Source organism: Anomaloglossus baeobatrachus, chromosome 4, assembly GCF_048569485.1.
Source record: "Anomaloglossus baeobatrachus isolate aAnoBae1 chromosome 4, aAnoBae1.hap1, whole genome shotgun sequence".
In the NCBI taxonomy this organism is placed as follows: domain Eukaryota; kingdom Metazoa; phylum Chordata; class Amphibia; order Anura; family Aromobatidae; genus Anomaloglossus; species Anomaloglossus baeobatrachus.
The window spans coordinates 261,399,059-261,416,642 of NC_134356.1; the positions used below are offsets into that span (position 1 = coordinate 261,399,059).

Consider the following 17,584-nt stretch of genomic DNA (forward strand, 5'->3'; position numbering starts at 1 on the left):
TACTCTTAAAGCAAACCATTCTACATGGCACATAACAAAATGACGTTTTCTTGCTTTCTACTTAGGTGAGGTACCTGTTTCTGTGAAGTAAGAGCTGAATTTTAACCACAGGAAAGTGTCATACAATATCACCTCCCTCTTAAGTGTATTTGGACCAATTTCCTTTCATTTTCATCCTGTAAAATACCTACAAAGATGTGCACTGTGGTCAAAATCAACAGTGCCGGTCTTGTAACTTTTTTGTTTGAAGACACCAGCAAAGACTGGAAGAAAAAAAAAAGTCTATTTCTGTCATGGAATAAACAGCTCAGCTCTCCAGGCTAAGGGTGGGGATGGACAAGAGAAGAGAGAAGAGTGTAATATAGGACACGTTCTGTCAGTCAATGTATACTTGATGAACCTGTTCCCTGACATATATACTAGTAATAGGAAGAAATCTAGAAACATTGATTTTCGGAAGAAAACGGGGGAATGATATTAATGGGCTAAGCCAAAAATTAGTGATCAGCAGGTACAAAGACATTACACTGTCACAAAGGAGGAGGCTTTCCCAGAGTTACAGGAATGCACAGCAACAGCCGGGGTGTGTGCCTACTGCTCACTGACTGACACAGGGAGTCTACTACAAGAAGCAAAGTACAAGCGGCAACCTGTGACATGAAAAGGTGAGAGTCTTCAAACCGTAAGTCTACGAGGAGCCATTAGGGTGGAATGCAGTTTGAAATACGAGTTATGATGCATTTTTAACACAAAGCCAGACCTGGATCCGCCATAAGGAGAAGCGTAAGTGCTTTTATATGTACCCATTACTTTTGTATTCGCTTATGGCTCAAAACACTTGACCAAAAACTGCCACAAATGTGCTTGTGTGATCCGGTTGATACATTCTGAGGGTAGGGAACAGTATGAAGTTTTTTAATGATAATCATGGCTTAAAGTTCTCAACGGCTAAGGAGGAAGTTTTGTAAAACAAAATGGAATATTTAGAAATATATGTAAAAAATGTATAAATGTCACTTTTCTCTTATTTTTGCGTAGCCAATAGTTTGTTGTAGAGTATTGATGATTTACCCTTTATTCATAATGCACATGTGTATTCTCTACATTGAAAACACTGGCGACAAATGACTTCCACTGGCATAACAGCTGACACTTCATTCTCCGAAGCTTCAGTGACTGCACGCAAAGTAAATATTCTGGGTGGATTCTGCTGTGACAGGTACATTGGAAGGAAGTATTCATACATACCTTCCATGCCTGATGGAATAATTATTTGATAACTTGTTAGTTACACGTGTCTTATTATTGCTATGTTCAATATTCAGCTCAAACTCACATATACCTGCTGTTCGTTTTGGTGAGCATGGCAATTATCTGAACCACTGCTCTGGGCCTCACTGGCTGTGATGATCATCAACTCAATGGTACCGAATGTGTGTTTCATCTCAACTATTAAAAAGCTATGTTCACACATTCCTTTTTTTTTTTTTTTATCTGTGTGCTTTCTGTTTTTGAGGTCCCATTACACATCCGCATTTACAGGACATGTGATGTCCGTTTTCACACGTACGGGTACGCTCACAAGAGCATATGACTCGGACGAGTGCAAGGCGAGAAAATCTCGCCTTGCACTCAGACCAATGTTATTCAATGAGGGAGAGCAGATGGTCAGCTTTTTTCTCATCCAGATTCCGGATGATTGAAAAGTTGCAGCATTCTGGGGTTGTCAGTGAGAGACATGTCACTGCGCCCATACAAGTCTATGGTTGCAAGTGAAACATCGGACTGCACTCGGATGACATCCAACTGCAGTACGATATACTGTACCCACAGGCTGACAATGGAGGAGATGGGGAGATTAATCCCTTCTCCTCTGGAGCACCACCCTCTCCCCAGCAGCTGTGATCCAACTGGAGAATCAGATCACAGTTGCATGACACTTGGCTCATGCTTGCAGCACAGCAGGAGCTGAGGGTCATTAGCATATCACATCTACTGCACTTGCATCGGATGCCATACCATTGTGGGAATCTAGCCTAATGGAGACACTTTAACACTCATATTAATTCAATTCAATGGGGATCTTCACACCTCTGTGTTTTCAACATGGAACGTGTGTCCATGTAAACCACACAAATATCCCTGTAATCCACACGGAGACAAGTCCGTTTTTCATTGGCAACACAGATTAAACACATGCATCACACGGATGGCATCTGTGGAGCATCCGTGTAACACGTACAAGAAAAAAAGCACATGACACTGAAATGAATTTTTTAATGTGTTAAAGAAGTGCAAACATAGATAGATGTTAGATAGCTAGATGGATAGAGATAGATAATAGATGCATAGCTTGTACAGCTATGTAGCCAAATAAATAATTAAATGAAAAAATGATGTGGGATTCCCCATTTTTGATGACTAACAAAGGTAAAGCAGACAGCTGTAGGCTGATATTTTCAGGTTGGGAAGGTCCATGGTTAATGGTCCCTTCCCAAACTAAAAATAGAAGCCTGCAGCCAATTCTGGCTCTTCGCCTCTGCTCTTCCCAATTACCCTGGTGCATTGGCAATCGAGGTAATGGTTTTTGGTGTTGTCAGCTGTGAATTGTCAGCTAGCATCAAGCCCAGGGGTTAGTAATGGATAGGCATCTATCAGACACTCCCATTACTAACCCAGTAAGTATCAAGAGAAAAAAACGCAAAAAATATTTTTTATTTAAAAAAAAAAACATTGACCGACTAGCTCCCTGGTCCACCAATTTATTAAACAAGAAAAACATGCAGGTCCAAAGTAGGCCACGAAATTCAACATAGTCCACAATGGAAATCTGAAATACATAAAAAGAGAGAAATAAAAACAAGAGACTCCCTCATTTACCAATTTATTAGAAGGTAAAGTTCCCACATCCAATGTAATCTAGGGATACCCACACCGATCCTCAATTACCTGGATCAAAGTCTATGGAGACTCAGAATGATGCTCCATAGGATTTGAGCAGCAGCCGATCCTAGTGCATACCGCACTCTGCTGACCGAAAGTCTGTAGTGAGCGGTGATGTCAGGAACATCACCGCTCCGCAATCTGATAACTGGTGATGGTAGGAGTGCCACCACTCATCACATTGATAAGCGGTGATGTTCCTGACATCACTGCTCATCACAGTCCCGAGGTCAGGAGAGTGGAGCATGCACTGGGATTTGCTGCTTCTCAAATCCTATGGAGCCTCGTTCTGAGTCTCCATAGACTTTGATCAAGGTAAGCAAGGAACAGCGTAGAAACTACTAGACTATATCGGATGTGGGAACTTTACTTTCTAATTAAATGGTGAATGAGACAATCTTCTGCTTTTATTTCTTTACTCCTCTCTTTTTATGTTTTTTAGTTCCATTGTGGACTACGTCGGATTCCGTGGACTACTACGGACCTGCATTTTTGTTGTTGTTTGTTTTTAATAAATTGGTGAAGCAGAGAGAGAGTTGAGATGTGATTTTTTTAAAACAAAATATTTTAGTGTTTTTTTTTCTTGACACTTACTGGGTTAGTAATGGAGGTGTGTGATAGATGCCTCTCCATTACTAAAAACAGGACTTGATGCCAGCTTACATTACACAGCTGACATCAATCCCATAAACCATTACCTTGACTGCCACCGCACCAGGGCAATCTGGAGGAGCCAGGCAAAGCGCCAGAAATGGCGGATCAAATGGATGTGCAAATTCTGGGGCAGCTACCCAGCCTGAAGATATCAGCCCACAGCTGTCTGCTTTTGGTTGGTTATCAAAAATGAGGTGGATGCCACATTGTTTTTTTTTATTATTTATTTGGCTAAATACTTATGCAAGCCATGTAGATATGTATCTATTATCTCTCTATCTTTCCATCCATCTAAAAATCAATCTATTTATTCATCTATCTATCTATCTATCTATCTATCTATCTATCTATCTATCTATCTATCTATCTATCATCTATCTTTAACAGATAAAAAAATCATTTTAGTATCATGCATTTTTTCTGGTATGTGTCACACTGATGACAGATGGATGGTCACATGGATGGACAAAAAGGACTGTACAACATGTTTTTTTTTTAATCGGACGTGTGCATGGGGCCTAAGACAGAGTGACACTGACCCATAGACCCCAATTCATCATACAGTTTTTGTGAGACACAGTTCCACATTTTGTGCATCTTCCAGCTGTTCAAAAGTGCGGTGATTTTTGCCATTTTTACATAGTACTTGTTAACTTTTTGTGGTCAATTGTAGGAAACCTATTTATTACAATTTACACCACAGGAAGTGGAGTAAATTTAAATAGGATTATACTTGGGACATTGATCGTGCACAGCAGCTAAAAGATGCACCCGATTTTTTTAGTTGAATGCTTCATAATGAATTTGGCGCATTTTACTCATGCACATCTTTCATCAAGAGCGGCATGCGAAGCATCAGTTTTAAACAGTCGAGTCCATTGAATTTATTAGAAATAGACACACATCTTTTCTTTTTTTTTTAATGGATACATGTTGCTGTTCGCTAAATCCGTTCTAGTGGATACTTAGTTATTCGAGACTATGGAGAACTGTCAAAAATCGATGAAATACAGGAAATCTTTTTCTAGTTTTCTATCTGTTACATTGATACATTGCTAAGTGCAAAATGGGAAAATTAAGGTCAAGCAGCTTACCTACTTCAGGTGTTAAAAAATTATGAGCAAAAATTTGATAGAAAATGGTTGCAAACAAAAAGTGCAAAACAGATGACATATGAGAGAAAAACAATCAGTTATTGATAGATTTAAGAATTGAAACAGATATGTAAATGTAGCCTATTTCTACCTATAGCAATATCATTTAAAGGGTATGCTCACACTAGCATATAATTGGCATATAACTTGGACAAGTCCTATTCAATGCTTTATTGGCTAGCACTCACTTCAATCTTATACTGTGGGGCTGTGTCGATTAGTGCTTTTTATCATATAATAGCTGTAGTACCCGGGCGTTGCCCGGGATAATAACTGTCTCAGTCTCTCCCAGTCTCTGTCTGTCTGTCTCTCTTTCCCTTTCCCTGTCTGTCTCTGTGTGTCTGTCTGTGTCTATCTCTGTCTGTCTCTGTATTAGTCTCTCTGTCTCTCTCTATCTCTGTGTCTGTCTGTGTGTGTGTATGTCTGTCTTTCTCTATCGCTGTGTTTGTCTCGATCTGTGTGTGTCTGTCTGTCTCTATCTCTTTCCCCATTTGTCTCTTTCCCCATCCTTCTCTTTCCCTGTCTGCCTGTCTGTCTGTCTCTTTCCCCATCTGTCTCTTTCCCCGTCTGTCTCTTTCCCCATCTGTCTCTTTGCCAGGTCTGTCTCTTTGCCAGGTCTGTCTCTTTGCCAGGTCTGTCTCTTTCCCAGGTCTGTCTCTTTTCCAGGTCTGTCTCTTTCCCCATCTGTCTCTGTCTGTTTCTCTGTCTGTTTCTCTGTCTGTATCTCTCTCTTTCCCTGTCTGTCTGTGCCTGTCTCTTTCCCTGTCTGTGTCTGTCTGCCTCTGTCTCTTTGTCTGTCTCTCTCTATTCGTCTCTCCACCGATATCATACTACCTCACACATAAGCTTCTTATACTATGAATGTCTTTCGTTCCTATAACAACAAATCAGCTGCTAATAATAACCTGTGGCTTCCAGCTCCATTTACTCTAATGGAGGCATGATTTTTGGAGAGTAAGGGGTACTTTGCACGTTGCGAAATTGCTAGCAAATGCTAGCGATGCCGAGCGCGATAGTACCCGCCCCCGTCACACATGCGATATGTAGTGCGAGCTGCTGTAGCGAACATTATCGCTACGGCAGCTTCATACGCAGATAACTGGACGTCAACGTCGCTGTAACCGCCAAATAATCCCTCCTTCAAGGAGGCGGTGCGTTCGACGTTACAGCGACGTCACCGCGACGTCACTAAGCGGCCGGCCAATAGAAGCGGAGGGGCAGAGATGAGCGGGATGTAAACATCCGCCCACCTTCTAACCTTCCGCATTGCCGGTGGATGGCGGGCGCAGGTAAGGAGATGTTTGTCGGTCCTGCGGCTTCACACACAGCGATGTGTGGAGCTGCAGGAGCGACAAACAACATCGTACCTGCGGACGCACCGACATTATGAAAATGAACGACGTGACACAGATCAGCGATTTTTGACTGTTTCACGCTCGTTCATCTTCTCTCCTAGGCTTTACACATTGCGACGTCGTTACCGGCGCCGTATGTGCGTCACTTTCGATTTGACCCCGACGATATCGCAGTAGCGATGTCGCAACGTGCAAAGTATCCCTTACTGTAAAGCGCGGGGTTAAATTTTCCAGTCAAAACATAGTCTATGATGTTCCCTGAGTCACATGAGGCGTCTGTGCAAAATTTCGTGATTGTAAATGCGACGATGTGGATTCCATTAGCAGACATACACAGTGTATGTCATTACACACACACATACACACACACACACATTCACTCAACTTTATATATTAAATTGGACAGCGCACACCCATTCAAGTCTATGGGTGAGTGGAAAACATTTCACTATACTAGGATGACTTCCAAGTGCAGTCCGATTTATGCCAACACCGCCCAGTTCTCGCATGCGAGAGGATCAGATCACAGTAAACTGACACCTGGCTCACACTCGGATCTGAGTTTGATCCGAGTGTCATTTGCATTAGTCATCCAATTTTCGCACCTGAGAAAATATACGCTAGTGTGAGCGTACCCAAAACATGAGATTATCCTCAACTAGAAAACCCTTTTCAGAATGAAGTGGACCTAAACAGTTATTATGGCAGGAGAACCTCCATGAAGACACTCTTGAAGTCTAATTAACATATTAATAAAAAATTACCATATACATCATTGGGCTGTTGTAAGCATGTGTGCACAATTAGCGAGATAAAATAGTTGCCCATTCATAAGTACCATCTAATATTTCATGAGTGACTACCCAGCAGTTCCCACAACGCCCAAAGTAACAAGCTTTTATCACAAGACAAAGCTGCAGGCAGTCAATCATGTAAGTTGAAAGGGAGGTAAAAATATTCTATGCGGTTTAAACCTATTTTATTAATTTATAGAACTTCTTCCACTGTGCAGCACACAGATTATCAGTGCTTATATCAGTCTCTGTCCCCATTAGTGCTCAGAAGCTACAATAGACAGACAGAGCGTTAGACAGATAAAGTTATGGCTGAAAGTGTTGGCACCATTGTAACTGTTCTAGTAAATGAAGTATTTCTCTAAAATGGTTATTGAAATTTCACATGCTTTGTTATACACGTTTATATCCTTTATGTGTATTGGAACAACACAAAAAAAGAAAAACAGGGAAAAAAAAGCACGTTGAACATAATTTCAAACAAAACACCAAAAATGGGCTGAACCACATTGTTGGCACCCTCAACTTAATATTTTGTTCCACATGCTTTGGAATAAATAACTACAATCAATTGCTTCCTATAACCATCAACAAGTTTCTTATTCCTCTTACGTGGAATTTTGGACTCTTCTTTATATGATTCAATCATTTTTTATTAGGTTTTCAAAGTTTATACATAAAACAGTTCTAGGACTCTTCTTTATAAACTGCTCCAGATCTCATATTTGAAGGGTGCCTTCTCCCAACAGCAATTTTAAGATGTTTCCACAGGTATTTACTGGGACTTAGATCCAGACTCATTGTGGGCCACTTCAGAACTCTCTAGCGCTCTGTTTCCATCCATTTCTGGGTGCTTCTTAAAGTATGTTTGGGGTAATTGACCTGCTGGAAGACCCATGACTTTCTCACAAATACAAACTCATGTGGTAATCTTCAGATTTCATGATTCCTTGCACACAGTCAATACACCCAATGCCAGAGACTGCAAAACAATCCCAAAACATGTTTGCGCTTCCACCATATTTGACTGTAGGTACTGTGTTCTTTTTTTGTAGACCTCATTCCATTTTTGGTAAACAGTACAATGATGTGCTTTACCCAAAAGCTCTATTTTGCTCTCATCTGTTTACAAGATGCTTTCCCAGAAAGATATTGGTTTACTCACATACGTTTTGACAAATTGCAGTCTAGCTTTCTTATATCTTGGTGTGAGCAGTAGGGTACTCCTGGGTCTCCTGCCATAACATTTCATTTCATTCAAATGTCGACAGAAAGTTCACAATGACACTGACGCACCCTGAACCTGCAGGACAGCTTGAATTTTTTTGCAACTTGACTAGGGCTGCTTAACCACCATCTGAACTATACTCCACTGCAACCTTCCAACAATTTTTCTCTGCCATGCACATCCAGGGAGATTAGCTACAGTGCCATGGGTTGTAAACATTTTGATTATATTGTGCACCATGGACAAAGGAACATCAAGATCTCTGGAGACGGACTTCAAACCTTGAGATTGTTAGCATTTTTTAACAATTTTGGTTTTCAAGTCCTCAGACAGTTCTGTTCTCTTTCGGTTCTCCATGCTTAGTGTGGCACACACAGACACACAATGCAAATACTGAGTCAACTTCTCCCCTTTGGTTGCAAGTATGATTTTCTTATTGCCCACACCTGTTACTTGTCACAGGTGAGTTTGACCGAACGTGACATGCTTGAAACAAAGTTGTTTACCTTAATTTTGCAAAGGTGGCAACAATTTTGTTCAGACCATTTTGGGAGTTTTGTGTGAAATTTTGTTCAATTTGCCTTTTTTCCCTCTATTTTTTTTTTGTTGTCCTAATACATACAAAGGAAATAAATGTGTCATGTTCTGGGAGAAATACTTTATTTTCTGGAACAATTTCAAGGGGGCAATAGTTTCGACCATGACTGTAGACAGATAAAAATAATAAATGGAGACAGCACACCAAGCACAGTGGTATATCAACGCATAGTAGGAGTGGCGTAATGATGGCGGTTATTTGCACTTCAGAACTGAAACGTTGCCACTGCTACTATGTGCTAATAAACCACTTTGTTGGGTTGTTTTTGGTGTGATGCATCCATTTATTATCTGAATGGTTTGGTTTTTGACAGAGAGGCTTTGCACCCACTTTACCCTGGTGCTGCTCCTACATTTTTTTTTAGAGAGATCAAGCATTACAGAAGCTTGAGTTGGAAAGTTCACAAGACATACAAGCTATGTGTCTTTGCCAATTATGGGCACAGATATTAATTGAGGGCATTTTGCTCTCACAATGGCAGCATTAACCATGACTTGATTATCCGTATGACTCCAAACTTATGTGTGTGTAGCTTAAGAGGTTTTACAATGCACCGAATAGTTCAGATATAATCTATTGGATCAGAAACAAAGTTCTTTACATGAGGCTTAATGTTTACTGTTATATTATATTAAAAGCACGTCAAATAGGCATTAAATGGTGGGGCAGATGTAAACTATGAATGGCATGTCATTAGTCATGCAGTTAATGAGTTCAGTGCACTTATACGGCAGTAAACAAGGATTTCTACGATAAATTGTACTAGGCCTCTCCTGGTTGGAAACTAAAAAAGATTAAGCTGGGTGTGATGTTTGGATGGCAACCAATTAAGTCATTTTTTTATGACTGCTAAATAAGGTGTATTATATGCTGTAAATCTGCATCTTGGAGGAGCATTACAGCCAGCAGAACTTTCTTTTCTGTGAGAAAAAACTTTTCATTGCTGGAGGGATTATATAGCATAATGGTCTTTTGTTGAGACGTAATGTGAGTTACTGGCTGCTCTTGTCATTATTGTGATGATTCTATGTTTGCCAATAAAAAGAAATAGATCTTTAAGGATTCAAACATTTGAACTATGGAACATCAAAGGTGCGCTAGCTGATCCGAAGTAAGGGGCACTTTGCACACTACGACATCGCAGCTGCGATGTCGGTGGGGTCAGATAGAAAGTGACGCACATCCGGCGTCGCAGTCGATATCGTAGTGTGTAAATCCTTTTTGATATGATTAAGGAGCGCAAAAACGTCCAAATCGTATCATTAGTGTAGCGTCGGTCATTTCCATAATTTCGGAAGGACCGATGTTACGATGTTGTTCCTCATTCCTGCGGCAGCACACATCACTGTGTGAAGCCGCAGGAGCGAGGAACATCACCTTACCTGCGTCCTGCAGCTCACGCCGGCTATGCGGAAGGACGGAGGTGGGCGGGATGTTTACGTCCCGCTCAGCTCCGCCCCTCCGCTTCTATTGGCCGCCTGCCGTGTGACATCGCTGTGACGCCTCACGACCCGTCCCCTTAATAAGGAGGTGGTTCGCTGGCCAGAGCGATGTCGCAGGGCAGGTGAGTGCATGTGAACCTGCCGTAGCGATAATGTTCGCTACAGCAGCTATCACCATGATATCGCAGCTGCGACAGGGGTGGGGGCTATAGCGCTCGGCATCGCAAGCATCGGCTTGCGATGTCATAGTGTGCAAAGTGCCCCTAAGGCCTCATATACACCAGTATTTGAGTCACTATTTTGCATCAGCGTTATTGTGCCGAGGAGTGGACCTTTTAGAGAATAACTAACTATAATTGGAAGATTCACACTTGTCTTTGTTTGGGAGACACTCTTGGTTTTGGCATAGAAATACTGATGAAATACTGATCAAAAATACTGATGCGTGAATGAGGCCTAACTGGGGTTTAGTAAGGATAGGAGCTTGGAAAATTTGTGGAGTCAGACTGTGGCATAGTGATGTCAGCAAGAACTCATAACACAGCAAGTCATTTATGCCTCTTATTCCATCAATCATTAGTGCTACCAGAGTGCCTCATACCCGACCGCCACCAGGAATTGCAGGGCCCCATATTGGCAACATTTTTAGGCCCCCTTGGACCTCCGCCCACACTCCTTCAACCTTCCACAATCCCACTGCCCACTCTAGAAAAACTCCACATCTGCACTCCACTCCCTCCTCCCATCCGCGGTCTGAGTAGTCGTCATGTGACAAATTAATCATATGCGATTTTCATACTTAGTCGTGATGATGAGCTGCTCTTTCTAATTCTTTCAATGTTCAGTGAAAAGGAGAGCGGTAAGAAGAAAAGCTAATTGCTAGATGACCATAAGTATGAAAATCCTATATGAGTGGAGTGGCCATGTGATGACTGCTGAAACCAGGAAGAAGAGCCAAATCCTGACAATGAATATATTACACGCTGTTAGGATTGGGCATGCTACAGGGCTTAATTTTATAATTATTTGACTTGTCCATTTTTGAGATATACATCTGCAGTCATTTTAGGTGACTACAGGCTCCTGAATTCTCACAGCACTTGCACTGCACACTTTTAGGATTCTCTAGTGCCAATAGTGAGATTGGACGGTCATATGAGCACAAGTATGAGATTTGTATACTTCTGCCACATTCTGACTAGACTTGTCCGGCCTCATGCAATTCATTTTAATTGATCAAGGCCACACATGTCTAGTGATCACGTGACCACATGTATGTAAATAGCATAATTGTGGTTGTGTGACCTCCCACTTTCACCAGAGCATAATGACAGCGTGCAGTGTGCGTGCTGTGAGAACTCAGATGTCTGTAGTCACATAGAGTGACACAGAGTCAGTGCAGATATATCACAAATGTGGGACAACCCCTTTAATGCTCCTAACATTAATAAAATATAGTAACCCTTAAATTGGCAGATGGTACAATACTTTATTAACATAGCCGTGTATAATGTAATCTTACAAGTTCTGAACTTTTACATTTTGAAGAGGATCTGGATTTATAACAGCACAGAAATACATCAACTGAGAGCCACCAGAGGTACAGAAATGCATCACTATAGCCCCCATCAGTACAGAAACACAGCATCAAAACCCTTACCAGTACAGAAATACATCACCAGAACCACCATAGGTACAGAAATACATCACAAGAACCACCATAGGTACAGAAACAAAGCATCAAAATGCTCATCAGTAGATAAATTCATCATCAGAACCACCAGCAGTACAGAAATACATCCATATAACCCCTATCATTACAAAAACAGCATCAAAACCCTCATCAGTACAGGTATATGTCGCGGGCGGAGGAGGGGACGCTGCACTCACCCACTGCTCGGGTCCGGCTGCTGCTGCTGCTGCTCGGTGGTGGTTCGAGCAGTGGGCCGGATCCCGGGGACTCGAGCGGCGCTCCTCGCCCGTGAGTGAAAAGGGGAAGGATTTTGGGGATTTATTGTCCGTGACACCACCCACGGTTGTGGTGAAGTTGGGACACCACCGCTGCTCTGGACGGGGATCCCGGGAGCGATGACAGGGAGCAGCTTGGATGTTGGTTCTCCCCTCCGTGGGTAGGGGGGTTGGTTGTCTCGGGGCCCGGTGAGGGTTTGGGGAATGGCAGGCGGGTTACGGGGCCTGGTGAGGTGCAGGGTCGCGGGGGCAGCGCTGTGCCGCATGGCACAGTGGTACTCACTCAGCTAGCAATTCACACAGAGTCTCTGGTCAAACAAACGGCTGGATGGACGGGTCCCACAGGCGGCTGCGGTTGTTCTTCTCCCGGCAGGTTGATGGTGACTGCCTTTCCCTGCACCTGTGTTGTGTTTACAGTTCCAATGGCTTCCCACCGGTAACCCGCTCCCCAGCTTGGATGGATGCTGAGGGAGCCCCTTTTGCCCGCAGGCTCTGGCCCTGGGAACTATAGCCTTGGCGGTGACTGTGTTTCCCTCTACGGTGTTGCCTTCAATCGGGTCTTGGCTGCTGAGAAACCCCGGAGGTTCCCTTCGCTAACGGATTTGACCGGTTTTACGGCGACTCCTAGCCTGGTCGGGGTCCATAGGCCCTGCCGGATGGTGCTGGCTTCTCTTTACTCCCCGATCCGGTACCACTGGGCCACCGCCCGTCCACGGTCCATACGATTTTCTCTAATCAGCCTCTCCTGCAGACGGTCACCACCGTCTGCCAACCTTGCTGAGTGCCCGGGCCACACACCCGGACATGGTCAGTCTGCTCCTCTACCACTTCTCTACAAAACTGTTCTGATCTGACTACCTTTTCCCGCCTCCAGGACTGTGAACTCCTCGGTGGGCGGGACCAACCGCCTGGCCCACCCCCTGGTGTGGACATCAGCCCCTGGAGGAAGGCAACAAGGATTTTGTGTTTGGCTTCGGTGTGCCTAGCCGGGGTGTAGGGTGTGTTGGTGTAGTACCTGTGACGACCTGGCTTGTCCAGGGCGCCACATATACATCACAAGAATCGGTACACAGTTCATCAATTTTAGTGTCAGTTCAGCCCTGTATATATATTTATCACATGAACCTAGAATTTCCAGTATGTCCTTAACAATGGTAAGTAGATACTGGGAGTTGTAGTTATCAGTCCTTATCAGACCATACAGAAACCACAGTACTGATGAGAATTAGTCAGTATCACAAATAAACATTTACATCCAGGTACCTTATAGATGATGTTGTCTCTGAAAAGTCGTTTTTTTTCTTTTCTTTATCTTGTCCAGATGCCATGAAGAATTTTCATGGCCACAGCCTGTCTCTGCAGACTTCCATCTTCTCTGCTTTTCTGCAGCACATCTCAAAACGATGCCTGAAAAATAAGAGTGTCATTATAATGTCCCTGAATAAAAATATCCGCCACACATTGCGCTCCTGAATAAATAATTTCCCCTCACTGTGTTCCCTGCACAAAACATGATGCACACACAGTCCGTCTTATGGTACATGCCTTCCACACTGTACTCTCCTTTTCATATCGGGCCCTCTCTTCATAATCCTCTACACTGTGTCCTCCTATACTGACCAGTCTCTATAGTGTTCCTCTCATCACACTCTCCCATTCTCACCATACTGTCCCTTCATTGCTGTGGCCTCATATTATCCCCAAATAAAGTCCTTTCTACAAACCCACCCCCCCCACCCACACTGCCCAGTCATTTCTGAATCCATCCCGCCCCCACTCTACCCAGTCTTTATTATGTGCTATTTTTCTCCTCCCATACGGTTTCATAACAACCTCCGTAGTTACCACATCCTTGCTTCCCATACTACGTCTGCATCCATCCCCCTTCTCATACTGCATCTGCACCCATCCCCCCTTCTCATACTGTGTCTGCATCCATCCCCCTCACTCCTCATACTGTGTCTGTACCCATCCCCCTCTCATGCTGTGTCTGCACCCATCCCCCCTCACTCCTCATACTGTATCCGCACCCATCCCCCCTACCTTTTCATACTGTGTCCGCACCCATCCCCCTCACTTTTCATGTTGTGTCCACAGCAATCCTCCCCTCACTTTTCATACTATGTCTGCACCCATCCCCCTCTTGTTTCATATTGTGTCTGCACCGATTACCTCTCACTTCCTTCCCATAATATGTCCGCCCCATCCGCCTCACTTCCCATATGGTGTCCGCACCCTTCCCCCCTCACTTTGCATACTGTATCCGCACCCATCCTACCCTCATGCTTCCAAAACTGTGTCTTTAAATTTAACCCATGGCTCCCTATACTCCCCCTCCATTCAGTCCCCATACTGTGTGTGTACTTATCACCCCTTTGCTCACCCTTCTAGGTTCTCAAATGGTCCCCGTTTGCTCCACATAGACACCCACTCCCCCCGTCCCCTAATTACAATCAGTCGTCGGTGTCTTCAGCTCCATTGGAGCACTTTCCACCAGCTCTGTTAACACTTTTGTGCCGCCGAGTGATGTCAGCAGTGTGATTAGCTGACCGTATCATATTGCTGATGTCATCGGGTCAGGGTTCGTACTGGCATCTAATAGACACTAGTACCAATCCTGTGGGACGCGGTCAGCTTGACAGCGGCTCAGAGAACATCTGACTCTTATGCAGCTGCAGGAAGCACTGCGGACCCCCGCATTAGGTGCCCCCCTGCCAGCTGCACCTGCCTGCCTCCTCCATTACAGGTTTGGTGCCCGCCCCTGGGGCCCGGTAAGGAGAAGAATGAAAGAAGAGGGGCCTGGGCTGTCAGCGTGTCCGGGCCCCCTTGTGTGCTTCTGCTCACCGGGTGCGCACTCTGAAGTGCATCTTCCCTCCGCAAGACCCCCACCCCCTCTGCTCCATAGACCCAGTCTCCAGTCCAGCACATAGCTAATTTGCATGCTCCACCCCTTCGCATGCAAATTATCCATCTATAGTAGTCGAAGCAACACGGGCTCCTCTGCTGTGGCTGTGACTGGGGCCCGGCGCAGAGGGGGGCCTGATAAAGCTAAGTAATTACCCTAGGCTTTGAAGGGCCCCGTCTTCACCGGGCCCCCTACACTAGTCATGTTTGTAATGCCCTGATAGTGGCCCTGCTCGTACCTGTCCAATACTGTAATTTGAGGAAAATACTAATATAATTATAGTTTGTGCTTTAACTTCCTAGTTTTCTTTAGCTTTTTGCTAAAATATTAAAAATAAACTTTTATACAATATTTTTTATCTAAAGCCCAGCCATAAGCCTAACCCTAACCCAATCTCTATGTCTCTAAGACTAATTCTAGCTCTAACTTTAGCCCTAAGGGGCACTTTGCACACTGCGACATCGCAGGCCGATGCTGCGATGCCGAGTGCGATAGTGCCCGCCCCCGTCGCAGCAGCGATATGTGGTGATAGCTGGCGTAGCGAAAGTTATCTCTACGCCAGCTTCACACACACACTCACCTGCCGTGCGACGTCCCTGTGGCCGGCGACCCGCCTCCTTGTTAAGGGGGCGGGTCGTGCGGCGTCACTGCGACGTCACACGGCAGGCAGCCAATCAGAGCGGAGGGGCGGAGATGAGCAGGATGTAAACATCCTGCCCACCTCCTTCCTTCCGCATATCCTACGGAAGCCGCAGTGAGGCCGGTAGGAGACGTTCCTCGCTCCTGCGACTTCACACACAGCGATGTGTGATGCCGCAGGAGCGAGGAACAACATCGGACCGTCGCGTCAGCGTAATCATGGATTACGCCAACGCTGCACCGATGATACGATTACGACGCTTTTGCGCTCGTTAATCGTATCATCCAGCCTTTACACACTGCGATGTCGCATGCGATGCCGGAAGTGCGTCATTTTCAATTTGACCCCACCGACATCGCACCTGCGATGTCGCAGTGTGCAAAGTGCCCCTAAGTCTAACCTTAAACCTTAACCAATCCCTAATTTTAAAGGTGTTGGACAGCCTAAGTCCATGTGCGCACGCTGCGGATTTACCCGCAGATTTGCCGCGGATTTCGCTGCAGAAATGCTGCAGACAATGTTTATAACATTTCTGCAGTCCTTCTCCAGCAAAATCTATGAGGATTAAAAAAAGCTGTGCGCACACTGCGTTTTTTTGTCCCTGCGGATTTACCCGCGGATTTTCCACTGCGGAATTGTGCATGTCACTTCTTTTCTGCAGGTCCCTGTGGTTTTGCCATTACTTATTGGTAAGAAACTGCTGGGACCAACCTGCTGCAAGACCGCGGCAAATCTGCACCAAATCTGCACCAAAACACGGCAAAACCGCATGCGGATTTTGGTGCGTTTTTTTACCGCAGGTGCAGGATTCTTTCACCAGGTCCGGTTTTTCCTTAATAAAAAGTCATTTTCTAGTGCGCAGATAGCCTAATAAGATGAATGTGCACTCACTTTTTACAGTTTAGAACCATACAGTATATAAAACAATATGCATGCAAATCATTAACAAAAGTTAGAACATCATGTGTTAATAATTGCTTCTTATATGCCATAAGTAAAGCAGGCGCAATGTATGTCCATCTGCTTAAATTCATATAATATATGTTAGGATGAATGTGGATCCTGTTGCTTACAGCATAGATTCGCACAGATGTACGTGAAATGCTTGAAGCAAAAGTCAGCTTGTGGATGAGTTGTGGCATTGCATGACCACTGATTGGCTACACATTTTCCGATTGATGGGCATTTAATTGCCTGTTTGGACATGCTTTCAATGAAGAACGATCAGTAATAGATCATTCTGTGTACATAGACTGTAATTGTTCTCGGCAGCAAATGTGCTGTTTACTAAGTCGATGTGCTGCGAGAAACGATTCTAAAAAATCAAGATACCGATAAATGAGCATTTTATTCATATCAGATTATTCAACATCAGATTATCAGCAACAGTTAACATTGGCTAATTGTCAGGAAACAAGCGTTCCTTGGAGCTCACGCTCAAACAATCAGCCAGTCAATATGCACCTTAGGAGAGATTTTTTGGGGTGTGGTTTTAGGACACACAAGTTCAATTTCTATTTGTGAATGTGGTGAGGTCTGAGCTGGCAGAATGAGGACAAATTTGTGAAATTTTAGCACCATTTTACCTTTGTGACATAGAGCTATTAAGGCAGAGTTTATTTGTAAGCAATTTTTATTACTGCATAAATCGGTGTATGCCTTTCATACCACACATGAGCTGGGAAAAAAGTGAAACAGACCATCTCATTAAATAGTGCTCTCTGAACCTGGGGAATGCTGTGAAACAGTTGTAATTTTAGTTAGTATATACCCTCCCTGTAATATCTCTGTCACATAGCTTCTACAAAATTTGTTTTATTACTGCACAAATCGGTATATGGTTGCCAAACCATGCATGAGGGGGTGGCGCTTGTGTGCAGAAACTGGGAAAGAAAGTGAAACA

General features: G+C 44.0%; 1 protein-coding gene across 2 annotated transcripts in view; it reads left to right on the top strand.

Annotated features, from left to right (window-relative positions):
* The first annotated feature begins 469 nt into the window (after positions 1–469).
* The window catches only part of PLEKHG7 (pleckstrin homology and RhoGEF domain containing G7), a 149,227-nt gene continuing 132,112 nt past the window's right edge, over positions 470–17,584 (top strand). Inside the window, exon 1 of one of the 2 annotated variants that reach the window (XM_075342440.1) lies at positions 470–665. The gene's annotated coding sequence lies outside the window, so the exon portion shown is untranslated. The other variant, XM_075342439.1, reaches the window with a different exon arrangement.